Source organism: Anser cygnoides, chromosome 3 (assembly GCF_040182565.1).
Source record: "Anser cygnoides isolate HZ-2024a breed goose chromosome 3, Taihu_goose_T2T_genome, whole genome shotgun sequence".
NCBI lineage: Eukaryota > Metazoa > Chordata > Aves > Anseriformes > Anatidae > Anser > Anser cygnoides.
Genome location: NC_089875.1, coordinates 82,020,035 through 82,034,548, shown reverse-complemented (window position 1 = coordinate 82,034,548; position 14,514 = coordinate 82,020,035). Strand labels below are relative to the sequence as shown.

The window sequence follows — 14,514 nt, the reverse complement described above, 5'->3', positions numbered from 1 at the left end:
TGGTTTGGTATGACCAAACTTATTCTCTTCTGAAATAGTCAATCCCTTAAAAAAAAAAGGGGGGGGGGGGGGGGGGGGGGGAAATACTGTGTATTTACTAGCAATGCAGATAATTTTCTCTTCCTTCCTAGGCTTCTTTTATGCCAAGAAAAATGCGATACAAAAACACTTCAGTCAGTGTTAAAGACAAATTTGTTTTGTCTTCTAAGAAATTATAAGTTCAAATCGAGCTCTGAAGACTTCTTAGTGAAGCCTGGTGAAAAAATCAAGGCACTGGCACCATCTTGGTAATAGTCAGGCAAGAATGATTTGAAAAAATATCTTTTCACACTAGATACAGCCTTTAATGTTTCAACATTATTGAGCCATTCAATACAGAAAAAAAAAATCTGATAGCTCAGTTCTAATGAGAGTATGAATCATTAATTTTGTTCTAAAAATCAAGGGGAGCATCAAGGGGTAAAAACACTTAATAACACTTCCTCTGTGCTGCATCTCCCAGAGTATAAATCCACACATTTTCAGGTCAGTAAAAGTTGCAGGAAAAAAAAAAAAGGTTCAGAATTTTTCTTATTTTTGTAGTTTTATGCAGTTTTACGATCTTTTGCAGAATTTGCAAGGGGAGTACTTTGCATGTTTTTAAAATGACATTTATATATGTACAATGTATCACTAGAATGGTTAATAAATAAATAAATATGGTTAAATAATAAATATGGTCTTATGCAATAACTTTCTGAATATTTAAGTACTGAGAAAAAAAAAAAAAAAGATTTAAAGGAACTTAAAAAATTTTGTAACTTTGGAATTTTGTCCACCCTCCATGGATACAGGAAAACTGGGGAGGGACTCTCTGTCAGGGAGTGTAGTGATAGGACAAGGAGTAATGGTTTTAAACTAAAAGAGCGTAGGTTTAGATTAGATATAAGGAGGAAATTCTTTACTCTGAGGATGGTGAGACACTGGAACAGGTTGCCCAGAGAAGCTGCGGATGTTCTCCATCCCTGGAAGGCCAGGTTGTATGGGGCTTTAAGCAACCTGATCTAGCAAAAGGTGTCTCAGTCCATGGAAGGGGGGTTTGAACTAGATGATCTTTAAGGTCCTTCTAACCCAAATCATTATGTGATTCTATGATTCTATGATTTTTCCATTCCTTTATAGCACTTAAAATAGCACTTTCTCAAAATTATAAGGTCTGAGCTGCAATTCAGTTTTGGATTTTAAAATTTCTGTGTTCTGTTGCTCATTGTCATTGTACAGCTGATTTGCTATTCATATAGCCTTTTTTAAAGAGCTGTGAAGAAAAGTCTTGTCTTTGTCTTACGATAAAAGGGCAATTGAGCTCTGATCTCATCTAAATAATTTGATCTGCAACTAGAGCACTTTGTTGAATATATGTTGCATGGGCATTAAAGCACAGCATCAGCCTGGAAACAAAGTATTCACAATTTCCATGCATTTTAAGCAGGCTGAAAGTTCTAGCCCTAATTCTCATTGATTGAAAAATGAAGTTGCACAAACTACATCTCTCACTGTGGTGTCATTGAGATGGCTTTAATATATTTTTCAGGTAAGCAGAGTTCCTGACTTTAATGCAGAAAAATAAATGAACAACTGTGTAACACTTTACACATGCATATAACAGGAAGGGCTTTGGGGTAAAGACCAAATATCTGACTGGAGTATAAAACATGTCATGGTTTGGGTTGGTACAGTTAATTTTCTTTGTAGAGGCTCACACAATGTGCGTGCTTTGGATTTTTGATGAAAACAGTGGTGATAACATACCAATGGTTTTAGTTATTGCAGAGCACTGCTTACACAGAGCCAAGGATTTTTCTATTTCTTGTGCTGCCCTGCCAGAAAGGAGGCTGGGAATGCACAAGAAGCCAGGAGGGGACACAGCCAGGACAACTGACCTAAACTGATCAAAGAGATGGATGATGCCATACCATATGGCATCATGCTCAGCAATAATAGAGGGGGTAATGAGGGAGGAATGGAGAGGAAGTTTGGAGTGATGGCATTTGTCTTCCTGAAAAAACATTACGTGTGATGAGCTCTGCTTTCCTGGCAGTGGTTGAACACCCGTCTGCTGATGGGAAGTAGTGAATGAATTCCTTGCTTTGCTTTGCTTGTGTGCTTTGCTTAATCTAGTAAACTGTCTTTATCTAAACCCGTGAGTTCTCACACTTTTACCTTTCTTATTCTCTCCCTTTTCCCACATGGGAAGAGTGAGTGAATGGCTGTGTTGGGCTTAGCTGCCTGCTAGAGCTAAACCACAAGAAATGGTAGCAGATACCCTGTTATCAGAACTTTTTGCAAAATACACACAAGGTTCCACAGGTGCAGTAGCAAAGAGGAGATGTATTCCTAGCACCAAACAGATGAGTTGTGTTCAGTTGGGCCCTAAGGTACCATAAACTCTCCTGTCACTGAAGAAGGAAAATTACTGTCTGATTTGATAAGATTTGGTTTGCGGCTTCTTGGATGTGGTACTTAGGGACATGGTTTCGTGGGTGATACTGGTGGTTGGGGGAGGTCTTTTCCAACCTTGTGATTCTTCTGTGATCGTATGATTCTTCTGTGATCCACACTACTCTGAGGTAAAATGGATTCTTCTCAAAGCAGAGGGGTTATAAAGAAGGTCACTAGTCATTGAACTGGAAGTGAGGAAAAACATAGGAAGCAGTAAATGCCATACACAACCAGGCTATAGCGAGAACTGGAACCTGCTGATGTCTCTCAACCTCTATTTCACTGGCAGGAAATCAAACACAGACACCACCAGAAGTACAAGATACGAGAGAAATGCTGACACAACAAGGTTATCAGTTTCAACTGGGAAATGGGTCACTGTCCAGTGTGTGTGTGTCTTTATGTGCATGTTTGTGCATGTACTTGCGTGTGAGAATTTCCAACACTTGCCACCTTCCAGTGGGCTGGCACCTGATGTTTTGAACGTGCCCCACAGTTCCACCATGCGAAAATGAAGTTAGCTTAAGTCTGTAAAGGCACAGCAGAGACATCTCACAGGCAAATGTGTCTAGACCAATCACATCAAAATAGTAATCCACCCAAAGTATACCAAGACCCCCAGTCTATATCATTCTAGCCATCTGATCACATAGCGTCTGTGGAGGCTTTTGATACCTCAGGCAAGGAGGCAAGGAGAGCAGTAATCTCATCTGGGGACGTTAGTTGTGAGAACAGTCACGTGGCTATGGTTATCTCAACGTGCAGCTACATATCCAGTGTAGACCCACCTTTACTTTCTCTTCATAATCACAAAGTCATTTAAGAGATATAGCTGCAATGAAGTTGCAGTGTTTAAATTGGTAGCAAGCCATAATGTATTCAACAAGTACCAACAAATACAGGAGATAATACAGAGCAGACACAGCAGATCCCTGGGCCTCTCAACTCATTTCATAAATTTCAGATGAGACCCATCACTGTTTCCATAATGATGAACACAGTCATTTCAGTAACTGCATCATAAATGAGTAAAGCCCAAGTCTATTGAAGAGATGAACTGTGATCATTTTAAGAACAGCAACAAGAAAAATTAGACTTTCTTTCTGGTGTGCCATTGTTAACATTAACATTTTTTTTCCCTCTCTTTTGGAGTTGAAATATTTAGTAATTCTTGTCAGCTGTAAAATTGTTTCACTTGAGGCTGTTTAAAGCCCTTTCTGAAAACTACTTTAATACTTTCTGAAAATGCCTTTTTTGTTGTTGTTCAAAAATGCAATTCATTTACTCTCTTTTGCTATATTGAAGGGAAATATAACCTAAAAAAATTTTGTATTTTAGATAAACAAATATAATGCTTGTTATGTTTTTTTTTTTTTCCTTCTGGCTTCACAGAGTATTTATTTTGATCCAAAATGTTTTTCCTTTATTTTTCTATTTGATATTACAAACAAGGAAAACACAGTTATTCATGAACGCCTTTCTTTCAGAACTGAAAATTCTGTTCTTGCTCTGCCACAGACTTCAGATGCATAATTATGAAAGACCTGCAGGCATGGATAGGTGTAATAAAGATGGCCTTTGGACATCAAAACAGGGAAAACTCCAGGAAAAGTAATTTTGAATACATTCAAAGTTTTTCCCTCATTGACATTAATAAAACATTAAACTAATTTATTTGTTTTTAAATGAGTTTTAAAAGCTAAATCTTTTTTTTTTTCTTTTTCCCTGCCTTGACAAACGTTTCTTATAAAATAAAAAATGCAATACTTGATTTGATAAGTTTTGCAAAATAACCTTGGGAATAGTGGGCCAAATGTCCAAAAGACACATTCCTTTATTGTAAATGCAGCTGCAGAGAAAAATGGTTGATAAAGAAGCTGGAAGTTTAAATATCACATCCTTCTTTGTCCTTTCCATCTCATTTTCTGTCTTATGCATAGACCTTTGGAGAGATCACAAAGGTTTTCCCACTATCCAGAGACAAGGATTAATGTTATAGAAGTTTCTCACTATTTTTATACTTAAGTCTAGCAGTCTTAAGGAAAAGCCCCTTCCAAACATGTTTGAAAGTTAATGTATTCTCTATTTCCATTAGCAAAACGTTAATAAACCCAAGTTTTTGATAACTGATAGTATTTTATTGAGGTAACCATAGTTCATTAGTAAGTGAAGCTATTTGTATTGTTTGCATTTAACTACAAGTTAATACAGTATTACAAATTGTTTTGTGTGGAAAAAAATTTACAAATACAGTATATATACACTGTTTATAAAGTATTCATACAACTAACAATTATGAATAGTGACAGGGGGCTTAAAATGAAACAGTTGTCAAAGTAGTTGACATTATCCTAACTATTCTTTTTTCTTATAGGTACGTGGAGTTAGAATATTAATAAATTTGAATATAAAATGATTTTTTTTTAGTGAAACATTAAAAAAAAACAAAAAACAAAAATAAATAAAAGAATAGAAACAATGAGATTTGCCACCGAATCTCTGGAAACAGAAACAGAATTCTGAAATAGAAGAAAAACTCAAAGATAATATTGGGTTATATCATTAACTGTGACATTATTAGATTGTCATTTATATGCGATCATATTCTACAGGATCATTGAAGTATTCTCTAGAAAAAGTTCTTAAGTTCCTTTGTTCAAAGAACTGCTGGACTGAGCTTAATTAAAGTCTATTTTAAATTCTTATTGCAATATGTTTTCTCTGCTGAGCTCATGCTATATCTAGTCACCTTTGAACAATGTCTGCTATTGTAATTTTCAAGACTGTGAATTGTAAATCAATGCAAAGCATTTTTCTATTTCTGCTTTTAGTCTATGCAACTTAAGCTTCAGTGAGAATCACAGTGAAAATTTCCCAGAATAGGTTTCTTGGGCAGATCAAAGTCACCATTTTCAAAGAAAATAAGACTTGCTATACCAGATTCGACCACACATTAATTGGCTCTTGCCTTGGGCAGCAGATTCAGAGTGAAAAACAAAATCGTTAAAGAACAATTTTGCCAGTTGTGAAAAGGTAAAATAACTGAAAAAAAAATTGGAAAGGCAGTGCAAAATTTTTGTTTTCCTACACTAATACTTGAAGGCTAATGAAGGTTATATCAACTTCACTAAGCTACATATTTTACATTATTAAAATCATCAAAAGATATTTCAAAAAATCTTATCTCTTATACTTTCAGCCACAGTATATAGAGAGAGTCTCTGACTTGGTGAAATATTAATTCCAGGGGTAAAATATATGCATTAAAATATAAGATTTGATCCCTGTTTGAAGTTTGCATATCTTTGTGTATCAGCTTGTTTCCATCTTCAGCATAAGTTTTGCCCTACTAGAGAACTTAACACTTATTTAATATAAAGTATGTACATTACATTCATTGCAGACAAAATTATGCACATCCTGATGGATTCAGCAGACTGATGAGAAAAAGTCACAATGAATAAATCATCACCTTCATATATAAATGATAGAAATGAAGAGGTAGGTTCTTCCACACAGAAATGGATGAGTACCTGTGTGAGATTAAAACAAAACAAAACAAAACAAAACAGTATTTTCCTTTCCTTCCCCTTCCTTTCCTTCCCTTTCCTTTCCTTCCCTTCCCTTCCCTTCCCTTCCCTTCCCTTCCCTTCCCTTCCCTTCCCTTCCCTTCCCTTCCCTTCCCTTCCCTTCCCTTCCCTTCCCTTCCCTTCCCTTCCCTTCCCTTCCCTTCCCTTCCCCCTTCCCTTCCCTTCCCTTCCCTTCCCTTCCCTTCCCTTCCCTTCCCTTCCCTTCCCTTCCCTTCCCTTCCCTTCCCTTCCCTTCCCTTCCCTTCCCTTCCCTTCCCTTCCCTTCCCTTCCCTTCCCTTCCCTTCCCTTCCCTTCCCTTCCCTTCCCTTCCCTTCCCTTCCCTTCCCTTCCCTTCCCTTCCCTTCCCTTCCCTTCCCTTCCCTTCCCTTCCCTTCCCTTCCCTTCCCTTCCCTTCCCTTCCCTTCCCTTCCCTTCCCTTCCCTTCCCTTCCCTTCCCTTCCCTTCCCTTCCCTTCCCTTCCCTTCCCTTCCCTTCCCTTCCCTTCCCTTCCCTTCCCTTCCCTTCCCTTCCCTTCCCTTCCCTTCCCTTCCCTTCCCTTCCCTTCCCTTCCCTTCCCTTCCCTTCCCTTCCCTTCCCTTCCCTTCCCTTCCCTTCCCTTCCCTTCCCTTCCCTTCCCTTCCCTTCCCTTCCCTTCCCTTCCCTTCCCTTCCCTTCCCCTTCCCTTCCCTTCCCCCCTTCCCTTCCCTTCCCTTCCCTTCCCTTCCCTTCCCTTCCCTTCCCTTTTTCCTTCCCTTTTTCCTTCCCTTCCCTTCCCTTCCCTTCCCTTCCCTTCCCTTCCCTTCCCTTCCCTTCCCTTCCCTTCCCTTCCCTTCCCTTCCCTTCCCTTCCCTTCCCTTCCCTTCCCTTCCCTTCCCTTCCCTTTTTCCTTCCCTTTTTTCCCTTCCCTTCCCTTCCCTTCCCTTCCCTTCCCTTCCCTTCCCTTCCCTTCCCTTCCCTTCCCTTCCCTTCCCTTCCCTTCCCTTCCCTTCCCTCCCCTTCCCTTCCCCTCCCCTCCCCTCCCCTCCCCTCCCCTCCCCTCCCCTCCCCTCCCCTCCCCTCCTTCCCTTCCCTTCCCTTCCCTTCCCTTCCCTTCCCTTCCCTTCCCTTCCCTTCCCTTCCCTTCCCTTCCCTTCCCTTCCCTTCCCTTCCCTTCCCTTCCCTTCCCTTCCCTTCCCTTCCCTTCCCTTCCCTTCCCTTCCCTTCCCTTCCCTTCCCTTCCCTTCCCTTCCCTTCCCTTCCCTTCCCTTCCCTTCCCTTCCCTTCCCTTCCCTTCCCTTCCCTTTCCCTTTCCCTTTCCCTTTCCCTTTCCCTTTCCCTTTCCCTTTCCCTTTCCCTTTCCCTTTCCCTTTCCCTTTCCCTTTCCCTTTCCCTTTCCCTTTCCCTTTCCCTTTCCCTTTCCCTTTCCCTTTCCCTTTCCCTTTCCCTTTCCCTTTCCCTTTCCCTTTCCCTTTCCCTTTCCCTTTCCCTTTCCCTTCCTTTTTTTCCAAAGTAAGAATAAATAAACAAAACAACAAGAAATTAAAAGTACAGGTGAAACTCTAACATATAAAACTTAAAGACTCAGCTTTTGTCCTTCTGACCTTGTCAGCTTCTGTCCTTTTGTCCTTCTGTTGCTGAAGTTACTTTGCTATAAATAAAGAAAGAAATAGACTCACTTTTTTGTTCCTCACTACAAAGCTGTTTATATCCACAATCAAATTTTCTGTCTTCTGAGATGGATAAAGAGAAGGTTCATTATCACATCAGCTCTAGCAAAATAAACTTTCCTACAAACTAGTGCTACTACAATTTAAAACTCTTCTTGCTGATGTAACAGTCTGCCAGGATTTGATTAGCAACAGCAAGGGCTAGGTTCAATTTCAAGGGGTCATATCAAATTGAGTCCCCATCTAAAAACCTGAGAAAATTAAATTAAACTGTCTGGGTGCTCAGTGAGCTGTACTTCTCTGCTCTCAAATGATGAATCAACTGGCTTAATGAAACAGTAAGATGTTGGTTGAAGGGAGTAAAAAAAGAGGAAAACAGACATTTAAACAGCACAGCACACAACAGTTGTCTATCTATTTGTAAAACAAGAAACAGTACTCTCCTTTTTTTTTTTTTTTTTTTGATGAGTGAACTATTGTGGTAGTTGATCTGCTTGCAAACTTCTCCCATAACACTCAAATATTTACTGTGCTTGCAAAGTGTGATGGCTGTATCAGCTATTCTGCTAGGTAGCAAGAGCTCAGCGAGGATCCAGCTGTCTTGATCCTGCAAGCTGTGCACTAGCCTCTCCAGTGGCTTGGGGAGCTGCTTTCGTTCTGCAATGCTTTCTGCTCTTTGTCAGGAGGACACAGTAATCAGAATCACACAGAATTTGTAGCCTTCATAAAACATCTGAAACTAATGATCTTTCCATAAGAATACTTTTCAGGAAGATGTGGGAAAAGGATTTGAAAATTTATAGTTAGAAGAAGAAATCCAGTTGTCCCATGTTCAAGGTATATGCTGATGCCATTCATTCATTGTTTGTACGAAAGAAGCAGTCACACCCTGCCTCTCCTGATAATAGAAGAAGTGTAAAGGAGATTTAAAAGACATGAGAAAAGAGCTCCAGTGGAGAAGGTTTTGGACCATGGCCAACAGAGTCAGCCCAGCAAAGCCCTCCTTAGCCTTGAGCAATGCAGCTAGGCACTCCTTTTCAGCTCTGCGCACTAGCCAGATTTCAGCAGCTTGTAGTGTGGCACTCACAGTGCTGGTTCTTATGGTCCCCAGTGAAAGGCATCAAACTTTCTTCAGGCATCACCTAAATTAACTGCGTCTAGAGCAGAAGGTGGCATCTAGATGCTACCTTGACTGCCAGAAACCCAGAGGCTGACATTGCAAAGACTAGCATGAAGTCCCTTTTTAAAACTAACCTTAGGTTCATATCCTTTAAAGATCCCTACTAATCCAAAATCCTTAAAAGAACTTCTAATCTGCTCAGTCAGTAGTGTATTAGACCCTTTCATCTGAAGGCAAAGAACTCCATAGGCAATTACTAACCCAGGGAGCTATTCATGTCCCTTATCAATGAAGATATGAAATGTTAATGAACAATGCATGATTAGCCATTTAAAATCAGTAGGTCACTGTGAAAAAAAGAGTTCCCAGTCCACACCCCTAAAGAAAAGAAAAGCAATGTACCCTGAGAGATTCTGGTAACTAATCAAATATATCTCACATGCTATAGCAAGACCTATAGCGAGATCTCTATTTAATAAGGCCTCACACTGTACAGCAATATCAGCTTTATCCTAGGTGGCAGCTGTACTTATCAAAGCCAATGTCTGCAGAGTCAGAAACTATTTTTAATCTGCAAAAGCAATTATTCATTTATTCACCTGGGTTTTGATTATATTTCATCACTACTACATTCAGTGTCAAGCAATGTTATAGCTAGACCTAAAGCATTCTAAAGTCATTCTGATGCTGGCTAGGAACTGCTGGCTAAGAATGATTATTTAAAGCACTGTAGTCCCAAGCTGTCTAACCTTCAACATTTTAATGCTCAATATGATCACCTTATTAGAAATATAACAGACAAACAAACAACAAACAAACAAAAACCTCAAATGAATGACACATTCCTAAATGTGAGAGTCTCACTGTTAAAGCTATTTGATACTGGTTGCCTTTCTGGCCTCAACATGAATGAAGCTTTTTTTCATGGGAGTAAGGCATACCACTAATAGCACTAAGTAAGGGAAATTTTAGTTTAAGCTAAATAGGCCCCATGAATATTTTGACTATCTTAGTTCTATTTGGCTTTGACTATCAGGTTAAAATATGACTTTATTTGATTGATGATGATGATGATGATGATGATGATAGCTAGCCCCTCAGGAGTATCGTGCTTGACTATAAATGTCTGGACTGCAAAATCATGTTAATCTCCCCTGACTTCTTTGAGGGTCCTTCAATAGGAGCATTTCTATTGTGTGAGGTTCTATTCATCCTAAAGAAGATGCCTAAAATATGATAGATCAGTATCAACAGAAACAGTAGCAAAAAGCTGGACAGCCACTTACCACCTATGAGGAGGATATTGAGAAGATAAGGCCAGAGTCTGCAGAGTGATGTGTGGCAGAAGATGAAGAGACAATAGGCATAAGTTGAAACAAGATGGGTTCAGACTGGCTATGAGGGAAATCTCTCTCACCCAGAGGACAGTCAAGTGCTGGTGCAGGCTATACAAAGAGGTTGTGCCGTCTCTGTGTGGAAATTTTAATACCAGTCTGGATACAGCCCTGAACAGTCTGGTTTTGACCTCACTGTTGCTACTGTTTTGAGCTGGAGATTGGAATGGAAACCTCAACGTTGAATTATTTTATAATCCTAAAAATGATCAAATCTTTGGAAAACATGGTTTATGTAAAAGGTTTGAACAAAAAGGTCAGTTTAACCCAAAGAAGAGAGACCCACTAGTTTGTAAATATATCAAGAGAAAGGGGTAGAAAATATTTGTTCTCTACATCTTTGATCAAGAGGGCAGGAATGGACTTTAAATGAAGCAAGAAAGATTTAGCTAAGACATTAGGAAAATTCTATTTGAATGGGAGAGATAGTGAAATAGGAGGATTAAGTGCCAGAAGAGACTGTGAAGATGCCATCACTCAAGGTTTTAAGACAAACTCCTGTCAGAAAACTTACTAGAATAGATGTTTATGTTCAGGCAGAAGGTCTGAACTGAGTAATTTCCTCAAGTCAAGCACTGCTATTTCCACGAGCTTCTTGCAACCTTTAGAATTATCCTCTGGCCAGCTCAGTCCTCATTTTTCTCACAGTTTCTGTCTTTTGTTCTCTCATCTGCATCCTAGCTGCTGTTCCTTCTTTGGCAGCAAATTGCAAACTTTTTCTCCCTTTTGCTCCCAAATTTCCCTTCCCTTCCTATATCTCAGTCAACCAAGCCCCCTCAGAGTATGCTCCCCTGCTTCACTACGAATACTGGTGTACTGTTACTGTTTCTTACTTAATTTTACTTATTCTGCTTTGATCATACACTCGTCCATTTCTCACTGACTGGTATCTTCTCTTTAAAGTCTTGTAACTAGCAAAAGAGCAGTGAGTATATAGCAAAGCCCATTTTCAGATGTTTTGTTTCAATACCCAGCACCAACTAAAACTTTCAGCAAAAATGCATGAAAAAAAACTGCTTTCATTTTGAAGCCCTGGTATAAGAAGGGCCTTTCCTAACATTTCTGTGGTATTAATGAATTATCAAGTCATACCAGCGCTTCTAGGAAATGTAATAGAACATGAACACTCACAAGGCTTTACAGGCTGGTCATTAAAGTGAAGATGGAATCTTTGAAAAAGATCAAAGGAAAACCAAAAATTAAAGAAAATTCTACTGAGCATATGAGAATGCTTAAGCTTTCACTTTGTAAATGGGATACAGTTGCAGATAAATGGCAAAAGACATTTCTGTGACCCTAACAAGAGACCTGTCTAAGTGAGTGTGCTATTATCAGAAATAATTGACAGAATGTTTTTACACAGGTAAATAAATAATATTTTCCTAAGCTGGAATTCCTGTCTTTAAAAAGGAGAAAAGGAAGGGCTGAAATGTTAAAGACCTAGGCAGCTTAGTTTAAATTCTTCAGAAACAGGGAAACAAATCATAACTATTATCATAAAAAAGTCCAAATGAAAACATAACAAGTAGCAGACAAAATCAATTTAGTAAGAAAAAATTACGTCAAGTTTTTCCACCTTCCTTGCAGGAGAGGGTAACAGCCTTGTGAATAGAGGAGAAGTAGTAAATACACATATATTTTGATATCAATAAGACTTTCGATACTGCTTCACAAGCTGATGGCAAAAACATAGATTAGATAACAGAAAGAGAAAGCTACACAGAAAAATCACTAAAAGCATGATTATCAGTGATCCACTCCTAAAACAGAAGGATGTAGCAAATGCATCTGTTTAGGTCCAGTAGGTCCTGAATAATACAGTATTTCCACTAACAGTCTGGAAAATGGAATCAAGAGCTTGCTAATGACATCTACAGAGATCACCAGGCTCCGTCTGGCTGTAAGCAGATTGGGGAACAGATTTCAAACTCAAAGTGACTGTGACATACAGTTTTCACTTCACTGAAGGCAGGTGCAAATTCTACCTAGGCAAGAGTAATGAACTAAATGATCCTGGATAGAGAAGAACTGGAAGAGAGGGCAGACAGCCAGACGTGAACCAGAGTGAAAATGCTGAACATCAATTTTGATATATAAACAAACGTATAATCCATGATATAAGTGAGACAGCCTGATTTCAATCTATTACAATCGTTGAAACTTCACCATTTCAAACAAGACATTGGCTCATGAGAAAAAGATCCAGATACGATGATAATTACCAGCAGTTTGAAAAAGGTGGCTTCAAAGTAAAGACTGAGAGAACTGGATTTATTTATTTATTTATTTATTTATTAAATCAATTTTAAAGAATATTTCTGATTCATACATTTTGTCTTTTACATTAATAATTTTGGTAGATATGTGTGGTGGTTTTACCCTGATGGGCAGCTAAACTCCACCACAAATTCTTTCTCACTCTTTCTCCTCAAAGGAAATGGGGGTGAAAATATGATATAAAGGGCTCAAGGGTTGAGATAAGGACAGGCAGATTGCTCACTAATTGCTGTCATGGGCAAAACAGACTAAACATAGAAAGATTAATACAATTTATTGCCTATCGCTAACAGACTAAGCAGTGAGAAACTAAAAGCAAAGTAAAACCACCTTCCCCTCTCCCCAGCCTCTTCTACCTTCTCCTCCCAAGTGGTGCAGGGGAATGGCGAATGGGGGCTGTGGTCAGTCCCTAATGCTTCGCCTCTGCCACTCCTTTACGGTCACTCTCTGCCCCTGGCTCTATGTGGGGTCCCTCCCACAGGATGCCGTCCTTCCCAAACTGCGCCTGTGGGGGCTGCCCACAGGCAGCAGCTCTTCAAGAACTGTTCCAACATGGCTCTGTACCACGGGGTCCATCTGTCAGGAGCTCCTGCGTGGGCTCCTCTCCACAGGCAGCAGCTCCGGCCCGGGGCCTGCTCCTGCGTGGGCTCCTCTCCACGGGCTGCAGCTCCGGCCCGGGGCCTGCTCCTGCGGGGGCTCTCCATGGGCCGCAGCCTCCTCCAGGCCACATCCACCTGCTCCACCGGGGGCTCCTCCACGGGCTGCAGCGTGGAGATCTGCTCCGTGTGGGACCCCTGGGCTGCAGGGGGACAGCCTGCTCCACCAGGGGCCTCTCCACAGGCCGAAGGGGAACTTCTGCTCTGGCTCCTGGAGTACCTCCTGGCCTCCATCTGCACTGACCTTGGTGTCTGCAGGGCTGTTTCTTACTTCTCTCTCTCCCAGCTGCTGTCACGCACCAGTTCCCGTTGGATATGGCTGGAGCTGGCTCTGATCTAACATGAGGCAGCTCCTCGGCTCTGCTCACAGAGGCTACACCTGCAGCCCCCCCTGCTACCAAGCCCTTGCCATGTAAACCCAATAAAATATGATGGGAGCATTTCTAATAACACAAACTAGTAAAAATAATGTATTATGACTAATGTTTGCACCTTTTCTTCTTAGTAAGTTGTGCTAAACTATGTGACCACTCTATCACAAAAGATTAAAACAAAGATGGCAAGCAAAAATAGCTGAGATATATTTGCGTATTTCATAGTTGTTAAATATCACTTTTTTTAAAACCTGAGACTCGTAATTGAGGGAAAAGTATATATTTCACTTTTTAGAGTACATGGGACAAATTCTGTAGTTACAACAAAGTCTTGTATCTCTATTGCCTTAATCTAGTAGGAAAAAAAGAGGACAAATAAAAATAGTTTTTTTTTCATTCCTTTCTAGGCCTTGCTTCTCAACTGGGTGAATAAACACTCTTTAGACATGACAGCATGAGGAAAATCTTTATATAATTAAGGTCCATGTACATTTTATATAGAGAACAATTAAAAATTAAGGATACTTGGCTAAACACACAGAAGGAACCACTGAAATATACTTGGGATCTGTTATCTTAGAATGTGATGTTGCATTCTCTGAGCAGGTGTTGTGGTTTAACCCGGCTGGCAGCTAAACACCACACAGCCGTTCGCTCACCCTCCCCCCTCCCTCTCTGGGATGGGGGAGAGAAACAGGAAAGTGAAGCCTGTGAGTTGAGATAAAGACAGTTTATTAAGACAGGAATATAATAATAACAATAATAATAATAGTGATAATGATAATAGTATTAATAATAATAATGTGTAAGAAACAAGTGATGCACAATGCAATTGCTCACCACCCGCTGACCGATGCCCAGCCTATCCCCGAGCAGCCGGCCCCCCACCCCGGCCAGCCACCCCTATATATTGTTTAGCATGACGCCAGATGGTATGGAATACCCCTTTGGCCAGTTTGGGTCAGCTGTCCTGGGTCTGTCCCCTCCCAGCTCCTGCTG

The 14,514-nt window shown here is 40.3% G+C and overlaps 1 long non-coding RNA gene across 1 annotated transcript; it reads right to left on the bottom strand.

Annotated features, from left to right (window-relative positions):
• Positions 1–3,573: 3,573 nt before the first annotated feature.
• Positions 3,574–13,527, bottom strand: LOC125182658 (uncharacterized). The gene is made up of 3 exons (XR_007162845.2): positions 12,842–13,527; positions 7,629–7,675; positions 3,574–6,011 (listed from the first exon to the last, which is right to left on the bottom strand). It is a non-coding gene; the product is annotated as an uncharacterized lncRNA (long non-coding RNA).
• Positions 13,528–14,514: the final 987 nt, after the last annotated feature.